The sequence below is a fragment of the Lissotriton helveticus genome, chromosome 9 (genome assembly GCF_964261635.1).
Source record: "Lissotriton helveticus chromosome 9, aLisHel1.1, whole genome shotgun sequence".
Lineage (NCBI taxonomy): Eukaryota > Metazoa > Chordata > Amphibia > Caudata > Salamandridae > Lissotriton > Lissotriton helveticus.
Genome location: NC_136070.1, coordinates 47,637,498 through 47,661,924, shown reverse-complemented (window position 1 = coordinate 47,661,924; position 24,427 = coordinate 47,637,498). Strand labels below are relative to the sequence as shown.

The 24,427-nt window shown below is 43.1% G+C and overlaps 1 long non-coding RNA gene across 2 annotated transcripts in view; it reads left to right on the top strand.

Annotated features, from left to right (window-relative positions):
* The window catches only part of LOC144782613 (uncharacterized), a 130,003-nt gene extending 106,341 nt beyond the window's left edge, over nucleotides 1-23,662 (top strand). For both annotated transcript variants that reach the window (XR_013601178.1, XR_013601179.1), the window contains exons 2-3: nucleotides 4,080-4,151; nucleotides 23,258-23,662. This is a non-coding gene — a long non-coding RNA (uncharacterized LOC144782613). The remainder of the gene's footprint in view (nucleotides 1-4,079; nucleotides 4,152-23,257) is intronic.
* Nucleotides 23,663-24,427: the final 765 nt, after the last annotated feature.

Below are 24,427 nucleotides of genomic sequence, written 5' to 3'. Positions count from 1 at the left end.
ATGAACCAACAACGTTATCACTGAAACTGAAAGACAAACAGGAAACTCCAACAGGAACAGGCACCTGTAGCTCTCGAAACTTCTAAGGTGGCCCTAAAGATAACCGCGCATAAGAGGAGTGTGTTAGGTCTGTTATTATGCCAGCCTGGCACAGGACCATCCAGGGTGGCTCTCGAGCTTCATCTTGCACCTCCCATTCTTACAGGAAAGTAAATGTTTTGCAGCTGTTCACAGGTCCCTCTAACAACAGCTCACTAGTAATGTCCACAAGGCTCCTCACCATCCCCATTCTGGCTAATGTTTGCTTGCAAAGATTACATTTAATAACAAGCATAAAGAAACATTGAAGGGACCTCCGTCTGCTGCAAGCCTCTAAACATAGTGTAACATGGAGACCAGTAGCCAGCTCTCCTGGGTGAGCTGAGTAACGCAAATAGTAATCCTCTGCTGCCAGCCAAGAGCCTGCACCGAACAGGGCAACAGGCGATACTGTCCGAACACAGGATGGGGGAGGGGATGGTGGAGGGGGTACCCCAAAATATCGCAGCACACCAAGTATGTCGTTGAGAGGTCTGCATCCTCTGTTTGAGAGTCCCTCAAATTTGAGAGACTCAATTTAACAGGAACCTTTTGAATACTGGTGTCTAACAGAAATGATGCTGGGATGACGCCATTCCCTATGCGAAAGCAAGGAAAAAGAAAACAACCATTGGCAAAGCCAACAGGTATGGCATTGTCTAACAGTTTTTTGTCATGACTTTTGTAAAACGTTATTACTGGGAAAGTTGCTGGGTGCTCGGAGTTCAAAATGAAAATTGATGTCTGCAAGCACATTTTTGGTCTCTAAAAACACACATTACCGACTTTGCAAACCTAGGTTAAGATTCTGACCTGGAAAAAAAACTTGTATAGAAATAAAATGAGCTCCCTCGTTTTAGGTTGCGCTTCTGAGGTTTTGCATCAAAAACTCGACCTGGTCAAGGTTTGTCTAACTTGTCCCCTAAGCAAACCCGTAACATGCATGCCGCTTTTATATGATTTCACAGGCACAGAAATGGCCAATGATGTTACTACATTTGTGGGCCTTTGTGACAAACATGGATGTGCAAAGGATAATGGCTTGCAGTGGAATCAATGACAGAAAATATAGAGCTGGGCTCTGGGGCATAAAATGGTGTCTAAAAAAAAGAGCAAAGAAAATAAAAACGGTACCATGCCGTGTGCCTCTTTTAAGCAACACTGTCTACAGAGGACATCTGTTGGTGTGAAGATGCACACCATTTCATACCCACTCATTGGATTATGACACGCAAAGCCACCTCGATTCAATTCTACACCCGCACCCACTCGGGCAGCTGCTGCTCAGACGATGTTTACATTTGCAGTAATTCGCGATTCGCGACATCTCTCAAGAGCCCACACCACAACGCAGACCAGTCAATCAGCAGCTTAATGGATGGAATCTCACCTGGAGGTCCACTGAAACACTCTGCTTGTGCCCATTCAAAGTGCCTGAAACGGGCACATCCCATTGGTTACTTAAGATGGAATCTAGCCACAATCTGGGACGCACTGGACCCCCAAACTTCGGTTTACTGCACAAACTTACAGACAGACCCATTAAACTCCACAAATCTCATGGAACCAAACCTACAGGTAGAGGGAAAATACAGGTTTCCCCAGAAATAAGGCCTCCTAGCAACTAGCAAATGAGAACCGCTATGCAGCATCCTGCAACGCTGTATGTGCAAATTAATATCAGTGGCTTATGTAGTAACAGCCAACAACGTCCACCATCATGTCAGGAGCCCAGTCTGGAGCAGCAATGCTTTCAACTCAACAGGACAGACAGGAATGGAGCATACAAAAACAACCCTACACTCGTCTCTCGAACCAATTACAAGTACTATGATCACACTAAGATTTAACATAACATGTTCTATATTGAGGCAGTTGGGATTACAGCACAAGAGGAGTTAAATAACAATAGGATCCAATTACATACGCAGTCAGAACAAAATAATGTTACAGTATAAACACGAGTTTAGTGGAACGCTTGGTGCATCGAGGCTACAACTTTACATAAAATAATTGTCTGCATGCCAGGGGTTAATAGAACCACAGCTCGTATTGACACTAACAAAGCTGTCATTACGGTAGCCGAGCATGAATATTTTACAGGGTTGACGTATGCCTGTTCTCCAGCTCTATAATAGGCTGGGCCAAAGCTGCACTTTGAGACTCTGCAGGGGCATGCCTTTCCCTCCCACACCATGGGGTTGTTGGGCCAACTATGCTTCTTTAGAGTACTTGTGGACGTGGGCATTCACCAAAGAATCCCACAAGACCAGAAACTAACTAACCGGACCAACCTGAGGGAAACAGATGTCTGAGCGGGTAAGGCAAGCCCGAGAGCTCTCTCTTTGCCCTGCCCCATCTCAGAAAGCAGAGTCTCAGCCATCCAAAAATAGTTGCAGGCTGAGCTTAGCTTGGATTGTGAGATGCGAGGGTGCTGCTCTCCACGCACCAGCTTCTTAAGGGCATAGAAGTGGAAGGGGCAGGTAACCGAGAGCAGTGCAGGTGGAGCGATGTGCATGAGGAACATAGCTCAATAACAAATGCACACTCCTTGAGTCCTCAATAGTGAGGATGTGGCGTAACCATCATGCTTTAAACTTAGGACCTGGGGAACCAGGTTCTAGTCACGACATTGGCTCTCCTGTATCTACTATAAAAAATATTTAAAAAACAATGGCGAATTGAAACAAAATAGGAACGGAAACAAAATTCCAAATGCTGATCCGTACTAAAGCAATGATTGAACTACCTTCTAGTGAACGCGTACAGGATTGGGTGAACACGTAGAGGAAGAAAAGCCCACATTTTTTAACAAAATGAGCAAAAACAAAATAAAACAAGCAATAGACCAACTCAAAGAAAAAAAGAGTGCTCCGAACAAACCATAAGTAAACAAAAGAGTAGGGGGACATGAAACTGGGACAGTAGCCATGGAAGTGAAAAACAAACCAGAAGGTGGGACAAATAGCAACGATTCACCAATTAAAAGAAAAATTTAGAAAGGCACAGGAAGGAATTAATGGAAAACGATGGGCGTGATGAAAGCCCATAAAGTGGATGCAGTATGTCTCGAAGAGACAGCACATGCACTGTCTAGGCGAGACATTAAAATTAGCATGGAGGGCATGCCTAGGTTCTGATTCAGAACTTTGACCCAGGCAATAATCGGAACCCTTGGCAGTCACGTTTCAAGGCATACTCATTGGAAAGCTCTATAAATTCACAGATTGCTACTAAGTGGACGCATGTGTGCACATACTACTATATATAATGTACACATGTGCGTGGGGAGACGCCATTGTATTGGTGAAACAGTACTTTTCTTTTTTCCATTGAGAACTGATTTACCTTTAGTAGAAAATCAGTTTCTTGCTCCTTCTTCAATTACCACTTCAAATCTTAAAATGGATAAATTCCTGCCCTTAACAGGAGTACATCTTGAATTATTTACAGGAAAGGGATGGACTCGAGAAAAGTTTGTGACTATTCACAAAAGGTTAGTACAACCTTTTGTAACACCCATTACCAACACGTGGCAGGGGATTTATATGCACACTATGTTACACCATTGTGAGATAATAGCACATGTGAGTAAATTAATTTACGACTGCAAGATCACCTTTTTAAACAAATGTACTCGCCAATCATGCCATTTTTGATGAAAATGGCTTAGTAACTCTAGACCAGAAAGATACCTGAAGCAGGGGGTTCACTTGTTCAGTGATTGCCTTGTCACCTACAGCCCTGCCAAATGTATTTGTGGTGACTTTGATGTGCTCCACTAAGGTGTGAAAAATAGATAGTAATGTTATGTTAGATGACACTGTGACAAGTTCTTTACCTGTAGAAGAGCTTTCAATGCTGTGGGAAAAAAGACCAACCCGCCACCCATGGCTGTCCTTTCAACACCAACCACTGCAGTCATAGTTGATGTTTACTCTGTCTCATTTTTATGTATTCATATTTTGATCCAAGTTTTACAGTTTTATTTTGTTTTCCAGGACGTTCTCCTGTAATAATTTGGAAGACCTACTGGATTTGATTGTGAAGTTTGCAAGTTTTTGAAAATCGAGGTAAGTCTGATCCCACTTTTGAGTTTGAAGTTATCTCTCTCTGTCACTCACTTGTTGCTAGACTTTCCATCAGATTCCATGATTCTTGTCCATTCTCCAGGGATGGGCATTTCCAGGTCTTGTCTCAAGGACATTCTGGGACCTTGGCAGTGGCTGGGGTGAGAGTCGATTGATGCGGATCCTCTTGATGTCTCCTCAACAGAGGATATTCGTGTAGGAAGGTCGAGAGGCGACCCAAATGCTTACCCTTCATTTAAGAGAGGGCATGTGTATGTAACTGGGAGATGCAATCTTTCCCCTGGTCCTTCATCACTTCCTGAAAGATCCCCTCTGTTGCAGCACTCTTTATGTAAGACATCTTTGTGCCTCATGTATGACCTTTGATGGAAGTGGTATGGCCACCCACCCTCCAGCTATAGTAAGGTGAGTCCTTCTTTTCCGTGTGTCCCAGTCCGCGTTCTCTCCTTTATGCAAGAATGGGCGGTCTTGCACCTCCACACGTTTCTTGATGTCCTCCTTGTAAGAGGAGGTTAGTATCCTCTGACTCTCAGCCCCTGCTCTATCTGTGTAACCGGATGTTTTAATTCCTCACCTGACTTTACCCCTTGAAATATTAGAAAGCATCACCTGGCACTCCTTTAAGAGCAGCACACGGTCATCATCACCCCGATTCCTTACCTTAAGAGCGCGTCTGCTCAAACCCCGTCCAACGGTATATTGTAAGTTGTAAGGGCAACAACACTAGGGTTTGGATAGATCTTGATAAAACCTCATCTCCAGCTGTGAAGGGCAACTTTCTGGCTATGCCCTGAGGGGAAAAGCATTGCTAACGGAGTGCGGGTGAGCCTGGGTCTGCAGTGGGCAGTGCTCGTCCAACCCTTGGTGGTTTAAGGAAATGCAACAGAAAACATTCATTAAAACACAATTTTCTGCAACAAATCACTCCCATAATTGGACATGGAAATAAGTTATTTAACATTTTTATATACATAGCTGCTGTGCTCCAAAGGGTATTAGGGTGCATTACAGTTAACAAAACTGATAGCACTGTGAACTAGAGAAGGGTTGACTTTCTACTTGGAGAATTAGAAATACTGACCATATTCAATAGTGGGCATTTCTTATGAGTACTAATTAGGCCTGGGGGTAAATTCCGTTCCGTTTGCGGAATTTGCAGAATTTGAGTCATTTTGCGTTCTGCGTGCCAAAAATTCAGCGATCGGTGGCTTAGTGGAATTTTTTGCTTGTTCGTGCTTTCAAAATGCGTGTTCGCGAGATATTTCCCCCGAGCATGCAAACGGTGTTCGCGAACAGGAAAAAAGCATTGTGAACGGGCGGAACAAGCAATTCCGCATGTTTGCGGAACTCTGCGTGCTCATGGAGATTTTTTGCCGTTTTGCCTAGCGACTACACAAATTCCACCCTCCCCTAGTACTAATGGCATCCTTGGCGACCTTTTTGGCAATAAAGTGTGTTAACCCATTGCATTACAAAGTAGAACCCTGGTGGCCCTAAGGGTAGCTCCATTATTCCGTGCTATCAGTCACTTGATAGTCTGAGGAGTTCACTCTTTCCTCCCCTTGTCTTAGTTAATCGTCACGGTAGCTGCCACGTTCATGTAGTTATATGTGAACCGGGTAATTCTTCTGGAACCTAAAGGCTCGCCAATGGCACAGCATGCTGGTCTCCCTGGAAGTCACAGTAGCGGCGTTGAGTCGTCTTCAATTACCTCCTTCACCCTCACTTTCACAGCAGGGACTTCCTGAGGCAGCAGATGTAGTGTAACAGCTAGAGCTGCAGACTGTGGAACTTGGTATTGAGGTTCGAGCCTCTGTGTCAGCTCAACATCCTGTGATTCTGGCAGAATAGCTTAATCTCCCTGTGTCTATGAACAGCGCCTGGATACCCTCATGGGTGATTAGCCATGCTCTACAAAGCTGAACATCCAGTACCTCTCCTTAGCAGCCGGTCAGCTCTGTTCTTGGAGTAGGGTCCAAACGGCCCATCCATGCAGACTTGTCACATTTCACTGGGTTACTTGTTGTGAACCTTGAAATGGGAGATGGTGATGGTAAACCAACCCTAGAACTCTAAGGAGTCTTCCTGTCTGAACTGCTGTGGGACCCAGTGCTTCTGGTCAGGAAACTTTTTTCACATGACTGGAAGGTTCTCCCCTCCACCGTTTTACTCAAGTTGCAGACGGACTTCATGGGCCTCATTTATGAGGCTGTGAGTCACTTTTACGCCGCCGGTGGGTCACTTTTTGTGACGCACCGGCAGCGAAAAAAATGTGCCTTGTTGCACCATATTTACAAAGTGACGCATCTAGGTAGATGCGTCAGTTTGTAAACCCCTGTGCTACATTATACCTGCGTCAGGTATAATGTGATGTATTCCTATAGGTTATGTATCGATCCCCCTATTCCTGACCCTATTCTGGTTAACAAGTTAACTAGCAGTCAGCCCATGAGGCAGAAAACCCCCATGATGCAGGAACCGTTATCTGATAAAGCCACACTACGGCACAGGAACGTGTTATCTGATTAGGTCATAACGCTTGCCATCTAATTAGACAAGCGATATTCCTCCAGCCCCTGATAAGGCATACGGAGTTCTCAAAACAAATCAAACCTATGACAACCTGGGAAAAACCCTGCGGCCATTGTTTTGATTTCACCGAGAACTTCAGCAAAAGAATGTGCTAACGACCAAGTCGTATGACATCCTTATTGACGTATCTATGTCCATCCTTACGTCAATCTCGGCACCTTAAAGGTATAAATATTACCGATATTGCCCTATGCAAAAACACGCGGTGGTGACGAGACGGAGCAGCCAGACTTGCCGAAGCCCAGAGCAGAGCAGACCCCGCTGGCGCAGCCCCGCCTTCCTGACGCGCTGAGAACAACACGCTGCCTTTTCTCCTGCCGAGAAATCCAGCTCCGGCGCTTCCAAGCAGCCCTCGCAGGCAGCCTGGAATATCGAGACCAGAGACGAGAGATACCATCCCTCATTCATCCTAACTTCCAGGTACAGAACTGAATAACCCCTCACAGAGAATTCTTTAGTCAGTCACTTGGCAAAATAAACTTAACTTAAACTGTAACTTTCTCTTCCCGCCCACGTATTAGGCTTAGGTCAGGTACACGGGGTAGGCGTAGCTAGAAACACCAGTTAAGTACGATTAGTCAAATGTATATATGTATGTATCTATTTTATCCATTTTAAACCTTCACATGGCTTAGAAACCATATAAATGTTTTTACAGTATTATTTTATACTTCTGCTTTTAATGTATGCACTTTACTTAACTATAAGTATTGCAATAATATTGATCCATTTCTCTTGTACGAGAAAAGAGACTGATCAATAAATAACATCTTTTATTGAACACGCCCGTCTCTTCCTTTTCTCTACAATCTGATGAGACTAAGAATGCACGTACTGACTGAGTAAAATAAATTGCCTTTTGTTCACACGACTCTCGAGATACACTCTTGATTAGGGGAGAGCAAAGTTGTCATGTTCTATGGTTGTCAGAAACTAAATCCCTTCTTGTCTATCCAGGGAGGTTCAATTCCTCCTTGCCTATTCGAGAAAGTTTCTAGTGAACTCTGAGCTAGCTGGCAAACCCAAAACTTTAAGTCTAATATCGACAGTAGTAGACCTAGTTAACGTCTGGTCTAGGCCTATACTATTGAAGGTATTATTCCAATGCGCAGAGCCTATTCTGGCTAGCACAAAAAATCACCCAAATAGAGGCGGTGTTTCCAGACACCACCCCGTTAGAAAAACACAGGATTCTGACTATCTGTCTTCCAATGGGAATCGCACCACACGTGGAGGACTGTGACACTTGGGGTACAGACTTTGCTTCCATTTACACAAAAACGCACGGTGTTCCATCCATCTCGGTAATACCAGATGTGCTAAAACAAATTCAGGACGAATATGGTCCAGAACCCGCTTTAACTCTTGGTATGAAATTACTGAAAGACTTCAAGCAGGTCTCGGCTATATTATTAGCCAACATAAAGGGAGAAGCAGCAAACGTGGCGATCCGCCAGAGGTTAAAAGAGACAGATATAGCAGACCAACCAGCTGAAATTGCCAGAATTATAGAAAAATCCTATGAAGAACTAGGTAGAGATAGTTTAGGTGGAATACCAGTAAAACCACAACTGATTGAAAGTCCTGAAAAAATTTTTTTTAATAATAATTCAACATCACAGAAAAAGAGCTGGGATGGAAACAAACAATCCAATCCTAAAGAAAAGAAATTCCAGTCCAGAGGAAGGTCTCCTAGGCGAAGAGAAAATCTCCGAACCAAAGACACAGGTCACCCCAGAGTGACCCCTCTGGGAAAAGATATAACCTTAGAAATAGGGATAATATAAAGAAGCCTGATAGATATCAAGACATTGATACACGTCCCTCTCAATCTTTTCAGACTTCCTCGCAGAAATCGGAAAGAAGAGGACGATCAGAACAAAGAGAAGAGCACGCCAAGTCCAAAGACAAGGAACCTGCTCATCTAAAAAAGAAATTACAATTTCCAAAAAGAGGGTAGCCAGCATTAAAGTAGTTAAAAATGCCGAGAATACTGAGGACACAACTGAAAAATGGAGAATGGGCTCAGACAATGCTAGACAGCGCAGCAGAAGTGAGCATAGCTCGCAAAGTCCTTATGAATCATCTGGAGACAGTGGACACGAATGAATATCTTCAAGTGGAAACTGCAGACACCAGAGTTAGCAAACCTCACAAAATATATGAAATAACTTTACGTATAGAAGGGGATAAGACTAGAAAAATAAGGGGACTATTTTGGGATAATCTCTCCAAGGGCTATGACATCCTTCTAGCTGAAAAAGACTGGCCACCAGAGTTTGTCAGGGACTGCCCTCATTGCGAAGAAATAATTATGCCTGCCTTCTCAAATCATATCCCAATTCATAAAAAATACACACTTGCTAGAAAGTGGGCAGTAGCTCAAGCTCCTGCTTTATATAAAAATCACGTAGGATGGGATGAGGACTCTCCTCCTCACAAAATCCAGTTAAAATCACAACCTACTGCACAAAGGCAGTACCCAATTAAGCAAGAAGCTAAAAAACAGGTAAAAGAAATCCTAGATCAGCTAGAATACCAGGGGGTGATTGAAACTTGCACCTCACAAATGAACAACCCTTTGTTTCCGGTCTCCAAACCAGACAATTCATACCGTCTAGTTTTGGATTACCGACACCTTAACTCATGTTGCAAAACTTTTGCAGTGCAAAACTCGCATAGTGCTGCACTAATGAATAACATAGTGCGCAAAAAATACAAAACAACATTAGACATTTCTAATGGATTCTTTTGTCAAAACATAGCACCAGAGAGCAGATATTTGTCTGCGTTCTCCATAAATGGCACTCAAAAACAATTCTGTCGGTTAGCCCAGGGGTACAAGAACAGCCCGGGAGTATTCTCAGCGAGAGTAACAGAATTACTACAAACATATGATGACGAAGCATTATCTTATGTCGACGACATATACTTAACAGATGATGACTTGGATACTCACTTGAAGAGAGTGAACACCATAATACTTGGGTTCGCAGCAGAGGGTTACAAATTCAACTTTAAAAAATCCAGAATTGCCCATCTGACAGTCCTGTTCTTAGGATACGAATTATCAAGTGAAGGCAAAAGCCTGGCTGACAATTTTCTAGAGAAATGTGCCGTACTCCAAGCACCTAGAACACTAAAAAACCTACAGTCAATTCTAGGCTTCCTAAATTTCGGAAGAACATACATTGCAAATTACGCAGAAAGGGTCAAACCCCTTTATGATCTAATAAAACCAGATTTTAAAAGAACCAATTGGACTCAAATACACACAGAAATTCTGAGATCCTTACAAACAGACATGCTAATTAAAACAAAATTAGAAACACGTGATAACACACGCAATCTTGTGACTCGAGTCATCCCAGGAAGATGCGGATTCACATACCTGACCTCTAATGAGGGAGAAAAGGTACCAATTGCATTCAAATCACACTTGTACACTAAGGCTGAAATGAAATTTAGCCCAACGGAAAAAATTCTAACTGCAACACAGACAGCTATAGCAAAAGAACGAGCCCTGGCACAAGGTAAACAAATAATAATCGTGACACCGATACCAGCCCTAGAGGCTGTAACAAAAGCAAGCATTCCAAATGCTAAAGCGCTCCATCCAAGATGGATACAATGGGCTAATTCTCTTGCTGCAACAGATGTGGCATACGAATTTGATCCTAACTTAAAAACACAAGAATTTCTCCAATATGAATTTGAATGTCCTCCGCCGACCGAAATTCTGCCTCTAGAACATTACGGCTGTATAATATATACAGACGGATCAGCACAACCCGCAGTGGGGGGTAAACAAGCTTACAGTGCTGCGTGCGCGATTGTTAAAGGTCGCTGGCACGAAGGGAAATTTAAACCAGCCGTCACTAAAACGCAATCTCTAGGAGATTGTACAGCTCAGCGAGCTGAACTACTGGCATTCAAGATGGAGCTTGAAAATACCGATCGAGAATTCCCCACACTCATAGTGTGCGATTCGTATTATTGCATTCAGTCTTACAATGAATACTTGCAGATCTGGCTTCAGAATGGTTTTAAGGATGCAAAAGGAGGCACAATCAAGCATAAAATGCTCTGGGAACAAGTAGTTCTTTTACAAAAAGAACTACCAAAGATTCACGTGATACATACACTGAGTCATCAACGTGATGGCGTTCACGTTGCAGGGAATTCATTGGCTGATGAGGCCGCGAAGGCAGCTGTGCAAACGGCTTCCGTAGCTGCCATCACACGGTCAAAAACAAAAATAGACAGCGAAATATTACAGGCTGTCAGCGCTACAGAAAAGGAATCGATAGAAATACTCCCGAAAGGCTTTCCTATAAAATACTCATACATAACTGATGCAAACAATGTTCCTTTTGCTCGAATCCCTGGAGTGGGGGATAGGGCAATTCCAAACATGGAACATAGGTTAGGACTGATAATAGCGGCACACGAAGGGCTTGCTTCTATACATGCTGGCGTCTCAGCCACAGTATCATTATTAAAACAGAGATACTGGTGGCCACAAATGAGAAGACAAACAAGGAATTATGTTTTAGAATGTGAAATATGTCAAAAAATGAAAGTATCAACGGTGAGACGTCCAGCGCAGACGCCCCTTCTAATCTCGGATAAACCATTAGCCTGTGTTTACCTAGACCACTGTGGTCCCTTACAAAGGGATGGTAACTATAAATATATCTTGGTTGCAGAGGACTCATGTACGAGATTCATATGGATGTGGCCCCAGCGAACGGCTGACGCCAGAACTGTTATAAAAGATTTGCGAGTCTTTATCGGCACATACGCAATTGGCATGCTGCATTCGGACCATGGTCCTGCTTTTAGCTCTAGAGCTTATAAGGAGGCCATGGTCAGCATGGGCGTTACATTGCGGTACTCTTGTCCATTTCACCCTGAGGGGAACGGAATTGTTGAAAGAAAAACCCGTGACATAAAGCAATCTATAACGGCAAAGGTATTAGGTTCGGGAGCTGGGAGGGTCAAACGTCTAATAAGTGTCCAACGTAGTCTAAATAACTTGCCAAGAAATTCTCTGAAGGGATTCAGTCCGTACGAACTATTATTTGGAACTAGGATGTTAATCTCTGACCTTGACAGTCAGACTTCAGTGGTGAAGGAAAAAAAGCTTTGATATCAAAGATCGTTTGGCTATTTTGCAGGACTTAAATGAAACAAGAAAAGACCTGAGCAACATAAAGTTGAAACAGCAGCCAACAACCACTGAAGAACCACCACCTGTCCCAGCAAGACCTGTCTGGATTCCAAAAGTCGGGGATCTAGTCAGAGAAAAGATCGCGGTAAAGAAGGAATTTGGGCCTTCTTACAGAAAAGCAGTTCCTGTCTTGTCTGTCAACAGGACAAGATCAGTTGTACTACCGCCGCTTGCTGGTAAAAAGGAGAACCGAGTTGTATCCATCGACCTGGTAAAACCACAATCATGTGGCCGATAACAAACAGTAGGCCAAGTGGACTCCCAATAAGTAGCACAACACCAAGGTTTGCTACCAGTACAGAGGTCCTAACTAAGAGGCTAATCACATTCGAAACGCCTACAGAAGAACAACAAGGACTATGCAACAATGCAATGGAACTTAAACCTCTGAAAACCCAAATAAAAACATTTAGCAGAGACACACCAATCTATAATGAAGTAACAAACGAATATGCAAGAAACAGTAATCCTGAAGCAATTGGAACAATTGACAGAACTGCATCCGGCTACCTCATAAACTTCGATGATTCCTCTGAAGGCTTCAGTGAATCAAAAACACAGCCATCATCAAAAACCTTTAAAGATAAAGCTAAGAACTTTTGAAACAACTGAAAGAAACATATCTGATTTCTCCATGGATCGAATTTTGGGTGGGTTTTGGTGCATTTATCTTCATACTTTGGCTCATCATGGTACTAACTTTGGGACGCTTCATTGAGGGAAAATATGCTAAAATGGACACAGCAAGTCAGAAAATCAACTTGATCCTCAAACCACACACATCTTCACACGTCGAGAAAAGAGAACTTTCTTCAGTCAACTTCACAGCCAATCCTATACCGGGTGGGGTAGCATGGGACAACACTGACTACGAAATCTATGGTCCGGTTGAAATCCTGAAATATCCACACCAAATTAAGATCTCATTGAGTGACTTTGTAAAACCAAGCTCATTTGCTGATGATTGGGACTTCGAAAGTATAAATAACATGATGTCTGACTTAGTAATGTCTGCTAAATTTACCAAACATGATTATTTGCAGGGTTCTACAAATTATGATAGTATGTATTGCTACAACCACTATGGTAACCATTTTTTACATAGATCTGCACAACCTAGAAATGTTTTAAATTATAATCAATGGGAACATTGTGCAACCCCTCCAAAAGGAAGCTCAAGAACCGTTTACGACAAATATTCATATTTTTCAGGTTTTAACATAAGTAATGCTGAAACATTTTATTTCAAATTGTCAAATAAGACAGGGACAAAGACCATGATAACAAACACGAAATTGATATATTCAGACTCATGCTGACTTGCGTGATTTCATTATGGGACCACGCAAACAGCGTCAAAAGCGTTTCATAGCAGCCTCTGTATATGCAGCATATAACGAGGCCTGGAAGGTTACTCAAATTGAGACAGCAGAGAGAATACGGGAAATTGACCGTATTAATTTGGAAAAATCACTTTCTGTAGTGGACAATGGGTTAATGACTCTGTCCTCCAGAATTTTTTCTCTGGACAGCATTGTGTCTTCAGCAATCGACATAATATCGCAAGACTTACTGTTGTTACAACACGGTCAGTCTCAATTGCGTTCTATTGTACAGCTTGGCTGGACGTTACAAAATCTGCGTTCAGGCTATGTGCCTTGGCGTTTAATCAACACCACGTCACTATTCAATATCTTTAACCTTACTGATAGACAAATCAGTATGGCACAGAAGGGTGCTGATTATACAATCCTGAGCATTGAGAAACTTGAGAGATTACCAGTGACAATGTCAGAACGACCTGTCAGTGAATGGATAATACACGGGATAATTAATATTCCAATATCAACCTTCAGGTTTCAATACTGCCAAAAATATATACAGGCTGGCATGTACGAAAAATTGGGAAAAGGGTACATTGAAACAACATGGAACTTGCCCTATTCACATGCATGTGTCAGTAATAAAGGACAGAAAGTGTTTCTTAGTGGCGATAATTGTGCAATGTCACTAAGCGGTACACTTCTGTGTAATGGAATTAGTTTGCATGGAGCCTGTGAAGGGAACTCAAATAACCTTTCATGTCACCAGCTAGGCGCACCTGCAACAGAGATAGAACCATTCTTTCAAAGACTCTATAATGGGAGTTACATTCTAATTGTAGATCGCAGATGTTGTAGTCTTATGCCCGGGACTCCTTATCTCGTAACTACGACTGCAAAGGTCAAGTGCTGTGGACACTCATTGTTCCCCAGCTCCTTTCCAGACAGGGAGGCAAGGGCATGGCCCAACTTGAAAATTACTTCTATTCGAATAGATACTTTAAGCAGAATGAAAACAGTGCTTCTTCAGACGCCGACCAGGCTCACGTCATCAAAAGAAACGTATGATCTCCAAGTAGCAAGGACGACTGCAGAGATACATTCATTGTTATCAACTAATTCCCCCATACATTTCGCAGAAATCCTGAATGAAATCTTAAATATTTCTGATACCAGTGGAGTCTCAAAGGTATTTAAGACAGTATTTTCGATGGCATTAACACCATTCAAAGCCATACTGGGTATTTTTCCAGACTTTGTCCATTCGATTTTTGGCGGACTTCCCCTCATTTTAGGACTGATTGCAGGGATCCTATTCCTAGTCCTTATATTTCGTTATGGCAAACCATGTCACAGACAGAACACCTGCGACAAGGGAAGAAACAATCCTAGCCATTGGATACCGGGACCGGATAACAAAAATCCTGGGACTATCCCGGCTTAGAGACCTGAACATGACTTGGTTTCTATCATTTCGACCAATGTGGCAACGATGTGTTTTACCTGTATTAAGGTGCCTGCTATGCGGAGAAGAATGCGTGTTAGACACCTGTCTGACGCTACAATCGGATGCGCCAATGGATGCAGAAACATTGTTGAGTCCAACAAAGGCTCATGCTTTGTGCTGCCCTCAACGGCTACCAATCCTGATGACGGCATTCGTGGAAGCTTCACCACTACGATTAAGGGGTAGTGAAGTTCAAGATGAAAGCAGCATCGATCAGGTACGACCTTCTGTCAGCAATCCAAATCAGAACGTCAATGGAGACAATCATGCGCACGAATGCATGGTTACACCTTTTTCCGAGTTAGTGGAACTTTCCCAGGAAGCTGTTGACAGCTTTTTCGAAAGCCTAAATGATATGATGTTCTCACCAGAGCAGAAATAGAGACTTTTTGAGCAAGCTAGCACACGGCGTTCCCAACACCCTGGATTTGGCCTTCAACTTTAATAATAAAGTCACATGAACAATTTTCCCTCCAGTTCACGGACAGCAATTTTTTGAGCGGCCCCAAAATATTTTTGCATTTTTTTCGGGACACTTATCTTCTGCTTAAAGTAAGAAACTATTCTTAGAGAACTAAACTTTCTGTTTTTAGTTACTTTATAGACATTAGCTGCCCGCAGGGATGTTCATTATTATTATATTCTGTGATGAAATGGTCTCGAACCTTTTTTCTGTATTAAGAGCCATTTCATGTGTAAATTCTCATATACCAAATAGCGATAATGTATAGATATGCGTGATTACTTTAGCATTATTCTACAGCTTGAGTGCATACAATACATATGACTGCATTTTTCCGTATATTTGAAAATTTCAAGAAGCATTTATGTATTTTGGGGTGGTAAGGTATACACAATACTCTATAGTATGTTTTACTATGCATAGATTAGTAAATATGTCCATAGTTAGCGTGGAGTGGGTGTGATGTATTCCTATAGGTTCTGTGTCGATCCCCCTATTCCTGACCCTATTCTGGTTAACAAGTTAACTAGCAGTCAGCCCATGAGGCAGAAAACCCCCATGATGCAGGAACCGTTATCTGATAAAGCCACACTACGGCACAGGAACGTGTTATCTGATTAGGTCATAACGCTTGCCATCTAATTAGACAAGCGATATTCCTCCAGCCCCTGATAAGGCATACGGAGTTCTCAAAACAAATCAAACCTATGACAACCTGGGAAAAACCCTGCGGCCATTGTTTTGATTTCACCGAGAACTTCAGCAAAAGAATGTGCTAACGACCAAGTCGCATGACATCCTTATTGACGTATCTATGTCCATCCTTACGTCAATCTCGGCACCTTAAAGGTATAAATATTACCGATATTGCCCTATGCAAAAACACGCGGTGGTGACGAGACGGAGCAGCCAGACTTGCCGAAGCCCAAGAGCAGAGCAGACCCCGCTGGCGCAGCCCCGCCTTCCTGACGCGCTGAGAACAACACGCTGCCTTTTCTCCTGCCGAGAAATCCAGCTCCGGCGCTTCCAAGCAGCCCTCGCAGGCAGCCTGGAATATCGGGACCAGAGACGAGAGATACCATCCCTCATTCATCTTAACTTCCAGGTACAGAACTGAATAACCCCTCACAGAGAATTCTTTAGTCAGTCACTTGGCAAAACAAACTTAACTTAAACTGTAACTTTCTATTCCCGCCCACGTATTAGGCTTAGGTCAGGTACACGGGGTAGGCGTAGCTAGAAACACCAGTTAAGTACGATTAGTCAAATGTATATATGTATGTATCTATTTTATCCATTTTAAACCTTCATATGGCTTAGAAACCATATAAATGTTTTTACAGTATTATTTTATACTTCTGCTTTTAATGTATGCACTTTACTTAACTATAAGTATTGCAATAATATCGATCCATTTCTCTTGTACGAGAAAAGAGACTGATCAATAAATAACATCTTTTATTGAACACGCCCGTCTCTTCCTTTTCTCTACAATCTGATGAGACTAAGAATGCACGTACTGACTGAGTAAAATAAATTGCCTTTTGTTCACACGACTCTCGAGATACACTCTTGATTAGGGTAGAGCAAAGTTGTCATGTTCTATGGTTGTCAGAAACTAAATCCCTTCTTGTCTATCCAGGGAGGTTCAATTCCTCCTTGCCTATTCGAGAAAGTTTCTAGTGAACTCTGAGCTAGCTGGCAAACCCAAAACTTTAAGTCTAATATCGACAGTAGTAGACCTAGTTAACGTCTGGTCTAGGCCTATACTATTGAAGGTATTATTCCAATGCGCAGAGCCTATTGGGATGATAGGAACTACACTACAATAATGTATGCAGGGGGGGGCATTCCCCCCCGCAAAAAAGCTCGTAGAAGTGACGCAGTGAAATCTATGAGATTTCACTTTGTCACTTCTAGGACTCCGTTGCATCAAAATCTTGCACCTGCCCCACAGCAGGCGTAAGGCTTACGCAGTCCCTTTCAAAGGAAGCATTGCTGGAGTTGCGTCACTTTTGTGACACACTCCAGCAATGCGTCACTTTTGCGCTAACAGATACGTCAGAAATACTGTAACTCCTTGCGACATGATGCGTCATACATTAAATATAACGCATCAGGTATGTCGCAAGGAGTGCGCACTGAGAAGTCACGCATCGATGCTTTCACGCAGCGATGCGTCACTTCTCATAAATGAGGCCCCATGTATTTAAGAAGTTCAGTTCTGTGTTTGCTCTAAACAGGTCTGCCCAGAACCAGTCACCTCACCATAGGAGAAGCTTCATATTGAGATGAATGTATATTTCTTCAAAATAGCTGTGTGAAATCCAGTGTTGAATTGAACCTTTCATGCATTTGATATCCTCATCTTCAACTCTCCTGCAATTTCTCTCTATATTTGTCTTTTCAAGCTGTGTTAAAGCAGCTTGTTGAGCTGCAATACAGGTATTAGCTGATTGAATTCACACTCTTATGAAATTCAAAACCAAATCTATAAAATTGAAGGTTATTGGATCTTGTATATATATTTTTTTATTTGAATGCGTCTGATTTGATAAATTTATTTGATTTCCTCATTGTTCTTTAGGATTGTATGAATATTATTGTGCGTTTTTGTTAAATTTCCTGTGTAACCATAATTAAATACAAATCATTTTTATTTGAAATAAATTTATAATTAGCAAAATTAATAGTCTCTAAACTAATTAAAAGTATTTTAAGTAAAACGGCGTGCACTGCAACAATCACCTCTCAGCCACCGCGCCCTATACAGCGGGGTGAGATGACAATAGTCACTCTTTAAAAGGAGGCTGTAAGTTAAATGTAAATTTAGTGCAGGACGGTTAACATAGAGTTCAAAGACTCATAAGACTTATAGAATCTCCTGTAGCAATGGAATCAGACGTGCCTTGGAGGTGCAATGCACTTGGGTGCCTGCTTTTTGCACTTCCAGTGGCACTTTTGAATTATAAAAGATGCTTGTGCGGCCCCTTCTGTAATACAGATCGTACCATTGTACATGTAGCCCCAGTGCACTTTCAAGGGGCCATTCCCTCAACTGTATGGCACTGAGGTGAAGAACTTGCCAGCGGGCGCAGAGAAGTGGTTCACAGTCCGTGTGTCCCCCTCTCCCAAAAAAGGGGGAGGCCATCTTAAAGAGCCCTCCACCCCCAGAGAAATACCCATGCAGGTGAGCAGGTATTTACTGCAACAATCTGCCAGGGGGTCTTTACCCCCACCCTTAAAGTGCAGACCATGCTGCTTCGTGCACAATGAAAGGTGGAGTCAGTCCCCCCTTTCACTAATGCGGAGTCCCAAGGACAGGCGCAGGTTCAACGCTCTGCTGGGGGCAGCGCATTCATTGTAATAGGATGCATGGACGCGGACTGCACACAGTGCACCCAGTTAACCCCTCCCATGCTCATGACGAGCGCCACGGTGGCCGTGTGCTCATGATGAGCTGAGCTCTTCATATCGGCCGCAACGCTCTCACGCAGGGCTAATTCCCCCGCTGTGCTGAACGTTCTAGAGAAACGGGTGCGGCCGTGACGAGTCAGCTCGTCATGAGCACAGCGCCACCGTGCTGCGTGACGAGCTGAGCTCGTCATGAGCACGGGGCGCTGTGCGCGCCCCCCTCCCCCAGCACAGCGGGGGAATCAGCCCCGCAGGCAAGGGGTTAAAGGTAAGCTGCGGCACATCTGCGGCATAGGGCAGAGCACCCTGTCTATAATATGAGCCCTGGTATTAGTGGGCACTCTGTACATGTGGCAGTAGCACATTATTGAAGTCACCAAAGATAATGTTGCGCCTAGTGCCGTAGCTTGACTACAGAGTGATGAGACGAGTTGCTGCAGCGAGGGACAAAGTGGCCGAGTCGGTCAGCTGCGGAGAGGAGGAGACTATAGGAGAGAGGAGTACAGGTAGAAGGTTTGTGGCAAAGTGTAGGAGAACATGGGCAGGAGTAGCAAGAGAGGAGATGAGGCAAAAACAGGAAGTAGAAATTAGACATGAAAAAGGAGGTGCAAAGGAAGAGGAGCTCCTCAGAAGGTAAGTGAGGAAGAGTAGGAGCGTGGGTAATAACATTAGTAGGATTAGGAGTTGTCGTGTGGGAGTGGGCGTAGGAGTCGGGCTACGCATACGTGTGGGTAAGGGAATAGGGCGAGTTGTAGGGTGGGAATACACAAAGAGGTTTATCTTTATTGCAGTGCATGGACACTGTGACTTCCACTCATTGCAAGGGAAGCACGCTTTAGGTCGACTAATACAGGCAATAGCTAATTTGACTTTTTCATCAAACATTGGCCTCAGGGAGCTAATTCAAATCAGCCAATGACTGAAGCAGGCTGAATCACAACATCCAATGACTGAAGCCCTTCTGTTAAACTTTGCAGGTCCTAAAAGTGGGTAGACAACACTTCGGTGCCCTGCCCTCCAGTTCAGATCTACAATAAAAGGATTTGAAAGCATTTTCAAGGACTGCCCGCCCCTCTTATGTTTAAAAGGAAAAAAACAGGGACACAGGGCTTCCTCAGCATGGTCTCTCTGCCTACCTTCACAGTTTTACCAAAACAAGCATTGGCAATGCAATAGGTCTCACATTTATGAGAGTTTGAGCTATTGGCATTGTAAATGAAAATGCTGATAACTTAAACTCTCTTAGATGCTAAACCTATTGCATTGCAAATGCAATTTTTGGAAAAGAGCCCCATGCCGCGCTTTTACGTTAATGTCGGCCACTCCCCTTTCTTTAGACGATCTGCATCTAAAGAAAGGGGCGCTGCCGCCATTAAAGTGAAAGCGCCTTATGGGGCGCTGCTACAAAAATAATTTGCCATGCAATAGGTCTCGCATTTGGGAGAGTTTAAGCAGCTGTCATTTATAATGCCAATAGCGCAAACTTTCATAGATGGAAGATCTATTGCATTGCAAAGGAACTGCCTCGATTGTTCCGGGCTGCTTTGGAAGTGAACTCGCGCATGGCGCACTGAATGTTGCAGGAAAGCACGTCGTGCCTGCAGTAGGAGAAACTCATTAAAGAAAATAGTGCTTACCGACTAAATAAGACAAACCGTGTAACAACTGAAGAAAAAGAGCCAGTCCTCATTGGAGGTTATAAATGAAGACCAGGTGGTACTAAGGAGGGACTAACAAGCCTATTAAGAAATCTGAAGGCAGCATTTACGATGGACAATGACACAAGCCAATGAAAAATATGGGCAGAGATTGGGCGGGACTTCAAGTCCATACTCTAATACAGCATGGCTTGCAGCGCATGCCCTGCCCAGACTCGACCTCAAAAGGATGTGTAACCCTGTCCCATCCCAACTCAAGCCGCGAGGCCTCTCAGGTTGGCAGTAAAGCTTCAAAGGATGCTGGGGACTGTTCATGCAGTGACTTGTTCACAAACATGAAGCACTGTAACTTCCTTTACACAGCTGGATTCCTATAATCAAGACCTCATTGTGATAGTTACGCCAGTTCTCCATTCAGCTGACACAGTGTGGATTTATTATCCGTCCTAGAGACTTGGGGGCAGATGTATCAACATACCCTTTTGTGATTTCTTAATAGCGATTTTTAAGGAATCGCTATTTAGAAATCGCAAAATGGTATGTATGTAGAAATTCGCTATTTTTTAGCGATTTCTTAAAATTCCTTAATTGCGATTAGCAAATTGCTAATCGCAATTAAGGAATAATTTCCCATTCATTTCTATGGGCCAGGAGGCCCATAGGAATGAATGTGAAATTATTCTCAATTTGGGATTCACAATTTGCTAATCGCAAATTGAGAATAATTCCAAGGGTGTAAGGGTGTCTCAAGAACACCATGCTGCACCCCTGAAAATGACATGTGTGCGCATATGGCGCACATACATGCCCTAAGGGCATGTATGAGCGTCATATGCCACCTTTACAAATTGCATAAAGTGCATTTTTAAAATAAATCGCAAATTACCACCAACAACAAATTGGTGGTAATTTGCGAATTCTTAGCCTAAATTCGCAATTCTTAAATGGTTGATACATTGCATTTAAGAAATCGCAAATGCTTACGCAAAATTAAGGAATTGCAAAATTTGCGAGTCCTTAATATTGCGAGGCATTTTTCTTCATGCATACCATTTTACTATTTTTTAATCGCAAATACTGGTTTTTAGCGAATCGCAGCGTTTGCGACTAAAAAATAGGTTGATACATCTGCCCCCAAGTCTGTCTGTTTCTGTTTTGCAAGGCTTGGGCTGTGCATAGCAGCTTGGATGAATGCTGTGATAGGTAGCACAATGAAAAAACTTTTTGAAAACTCTGGAAAACTGCCCTTTGTACAGGCCTCAACAAAGTGCAATGAAAGGCCTGTCCTAATGGTACTACAGGGCGCTGTGCAGAGGTACCTTGCATACAGTGTATTAGAACTCCTTCACGCTTCCTTTAAATATAACGCTACAGTCTACCAGCTCTCTAAAGTATCGTCTACGTAACCATGTTAGCATGACACAAACCATCTCTAAATAAAAAATATTCAGAAAAAATATTTTCCAGGGAATACCTGTGATTAAACAATTGGAATGTGTAAGGTGTAAGGTCATGCATCTCTATGTAATGCAACAAGCATTTCTAAAGCGCACTATCACCCCACGGGTATCCTGGCGCTGAGAATAACAGGGGTTCCACGTCATGCACATATTTACCCACTGGTCGATTATCTTGCACTACATCCTAGGGAAGAGATAGGTTTTAAGCTTCTTCCTAAACTGAAGGAACTCTTTGAAGTGCCTGATATTGGGCGGAAGATTGTTCCACAGATGGGCGGCCGCACAGCTAAACGCTCTCCCTCCAAACCTAGAGGTTCTGATTTTGGCAGTACAGACCGGATGAGCTGTGGAAGATGAAAGATTTCTTACAGGAGAATGCCAGACAAATTTTTTCTGCTATGGCAATCAGGCCTGGACTGGCCGTTGCGGGCACCGGGCAATCCCCCGATGCGCCGCAAGGGTGGGGGCCGGTTTTGGGCCCCTGGGGGCCGGTTTTGTTACAGGGCTGTTTTTGTAACAAAATTGGCCGAAAATCGGCCCTGGCAACGAGCGCGGTTGCATTCCCAACCCCCCCGTGGTGGGGGGGGGCCGGCAGAGCACTTTGCCAGGGCCGGTTTTGGTTCTCAGTCCGGCCCTGATGGCAATGGTCCAAGTCCACGAAGGGCCTTTAAAACAATGCATAATGATTTGAACGGAATTCTCTGAGCTGGAGGGAGCCAGTGGAGTTCATTAAGGGCCGCAGAGGCGGTACGTGGTCTCTGTAAGGCTAACTTTGCGGCTATTGTCTGTATTCTTTGCAGTTTCATAATGAGGAAATTAGGCGCACCGAGTAGCAGGGCATTGCAGTAGTCCAAACGCTCAAAATAACACTTCTTATCACTAGAGCGCTGGCTGACAAGGGTAACATAGGGAGAATTTTCCGCATTGCTTTAATGAGGGAGAATTTTCCGCAATGCTTTAATGATGACTTTTTTTTATGTGCACCGAAAAATTCCCATTTTTAAAATGGGACAAAGTATAGTCTTCAAATAACATAATACTGAGCACCGTATTTTAATTGCTAGTTTAGTACTACTGAGCACCTCATATGACTCTTATCTTATTCATCTATAATTATATTCTTCTATGCAGATTTTTCTTTTTTCCATGTCCTACTTGTTTCCAATTTATGACATGTAAAGCGCTCTGATACCCGCAAGGTTCTTGTTCGCGCAATATAAAAACTTCAAAATAAAATACATTTCCTAATGCGAATTCCCGCAAGGTGTGGTCACTTTTTTTACCCAATTTAAAATATGTGATAATGCAAAGATTCACATAAACGGAACAGAATGAGTTGGTATGTGAATTGGGTGAACCATCACAACAGTTTCTATGAGCATTTCCTGCAAGAACCGGAAGGGCGTGTAACTGATTTGCCCTTTACTTTCCCTTTCCAGATCCAAGATGGCGGACTGCAAGTGCATCTTCTGGTGTATATTCTGGCTGCTGGTGTTGATCTTTCTGGCCTGGCCCATCAGCATCTTCCTGGGGGGCATCTATGGCTTTATTGCCCCACTCACGACCTGCTGCGGACTGGAACAAGTCACGGAGCTCCTGCTGCAAGGGGTGAACCTGGGCAGGACCTGTGCTTTGAACGCAAAGGAAGGGAAGTCTCTGTGCTGAGAGAAGCTTGTGTGGCTGCAGTAGAGCATACCAGACCCCCCCCCCCGTTTCATTATACACCCCCACACACATATAGCCGATGACCAGATGAAAGACTTTTTTCAATTCCTTCGTTAACAAATGTTTTTGGAATAAAAAATGTCTCAAAGGAGATTTTGCTGATGTCTGTGTTAAATAAACGAGTCTTGTCTTTTTATAGTTATTCACGTGTGTAAAAAACACCTTTTTTATAGCCAGCAAGGTGACTCAGTGAGCTAACTGCCTGTTGTTAATGTCGAATATATGATTTTACAACGCTTACCTGTACCACGCATGGCTTTACCACGCGAACTTTACCTCGCATGTGTCTTTTCCACGCAGCAAATCATAACGCAGGATTCTACTCCGCAATTTTTACGTTAACTGACCTCTTACGTCCCTTCTGATAGGCTACTATAAATTATTTCGAAACAGCCTAACAAAGCAAAATATCGATGTTTTTCACATAACAATAATACAGATTACCATTTTCTAAAAACATTTTTAATTTACAATGCGCTTTAATTATATTTGTATATGTATAAATATTGGATCCTTATCTCACCTCTCCACTGCCCTTCACGGAAACGAGCGTCAAAACAAAAAAATAGAGATAGGACTACTATTATGACATACACGTCACGTCGCTGGGGAGGCTCTTTTCTTGATCGTCAGAGGCACTTAAATCTTATTTTTTATCAGTTTTATTCTTTTTTTTTCAATCCGCTTGGTATTTTATTGGGGGGGACACCCCCCCAGCCCCCCCAAACCCCCTGAGCCCCCCTTGTTTTTTATAGTTCCTTTTTTATTAATTATAAAAGAACAGGACGAGAGAACGAAGACTGGAAGGAAAGCACGTTGCGTGGTGAAGACGGTCGTGGAATGCACCCGCGTTGTAAAGACGTTTGCGTGGTAAGTGAATCGTA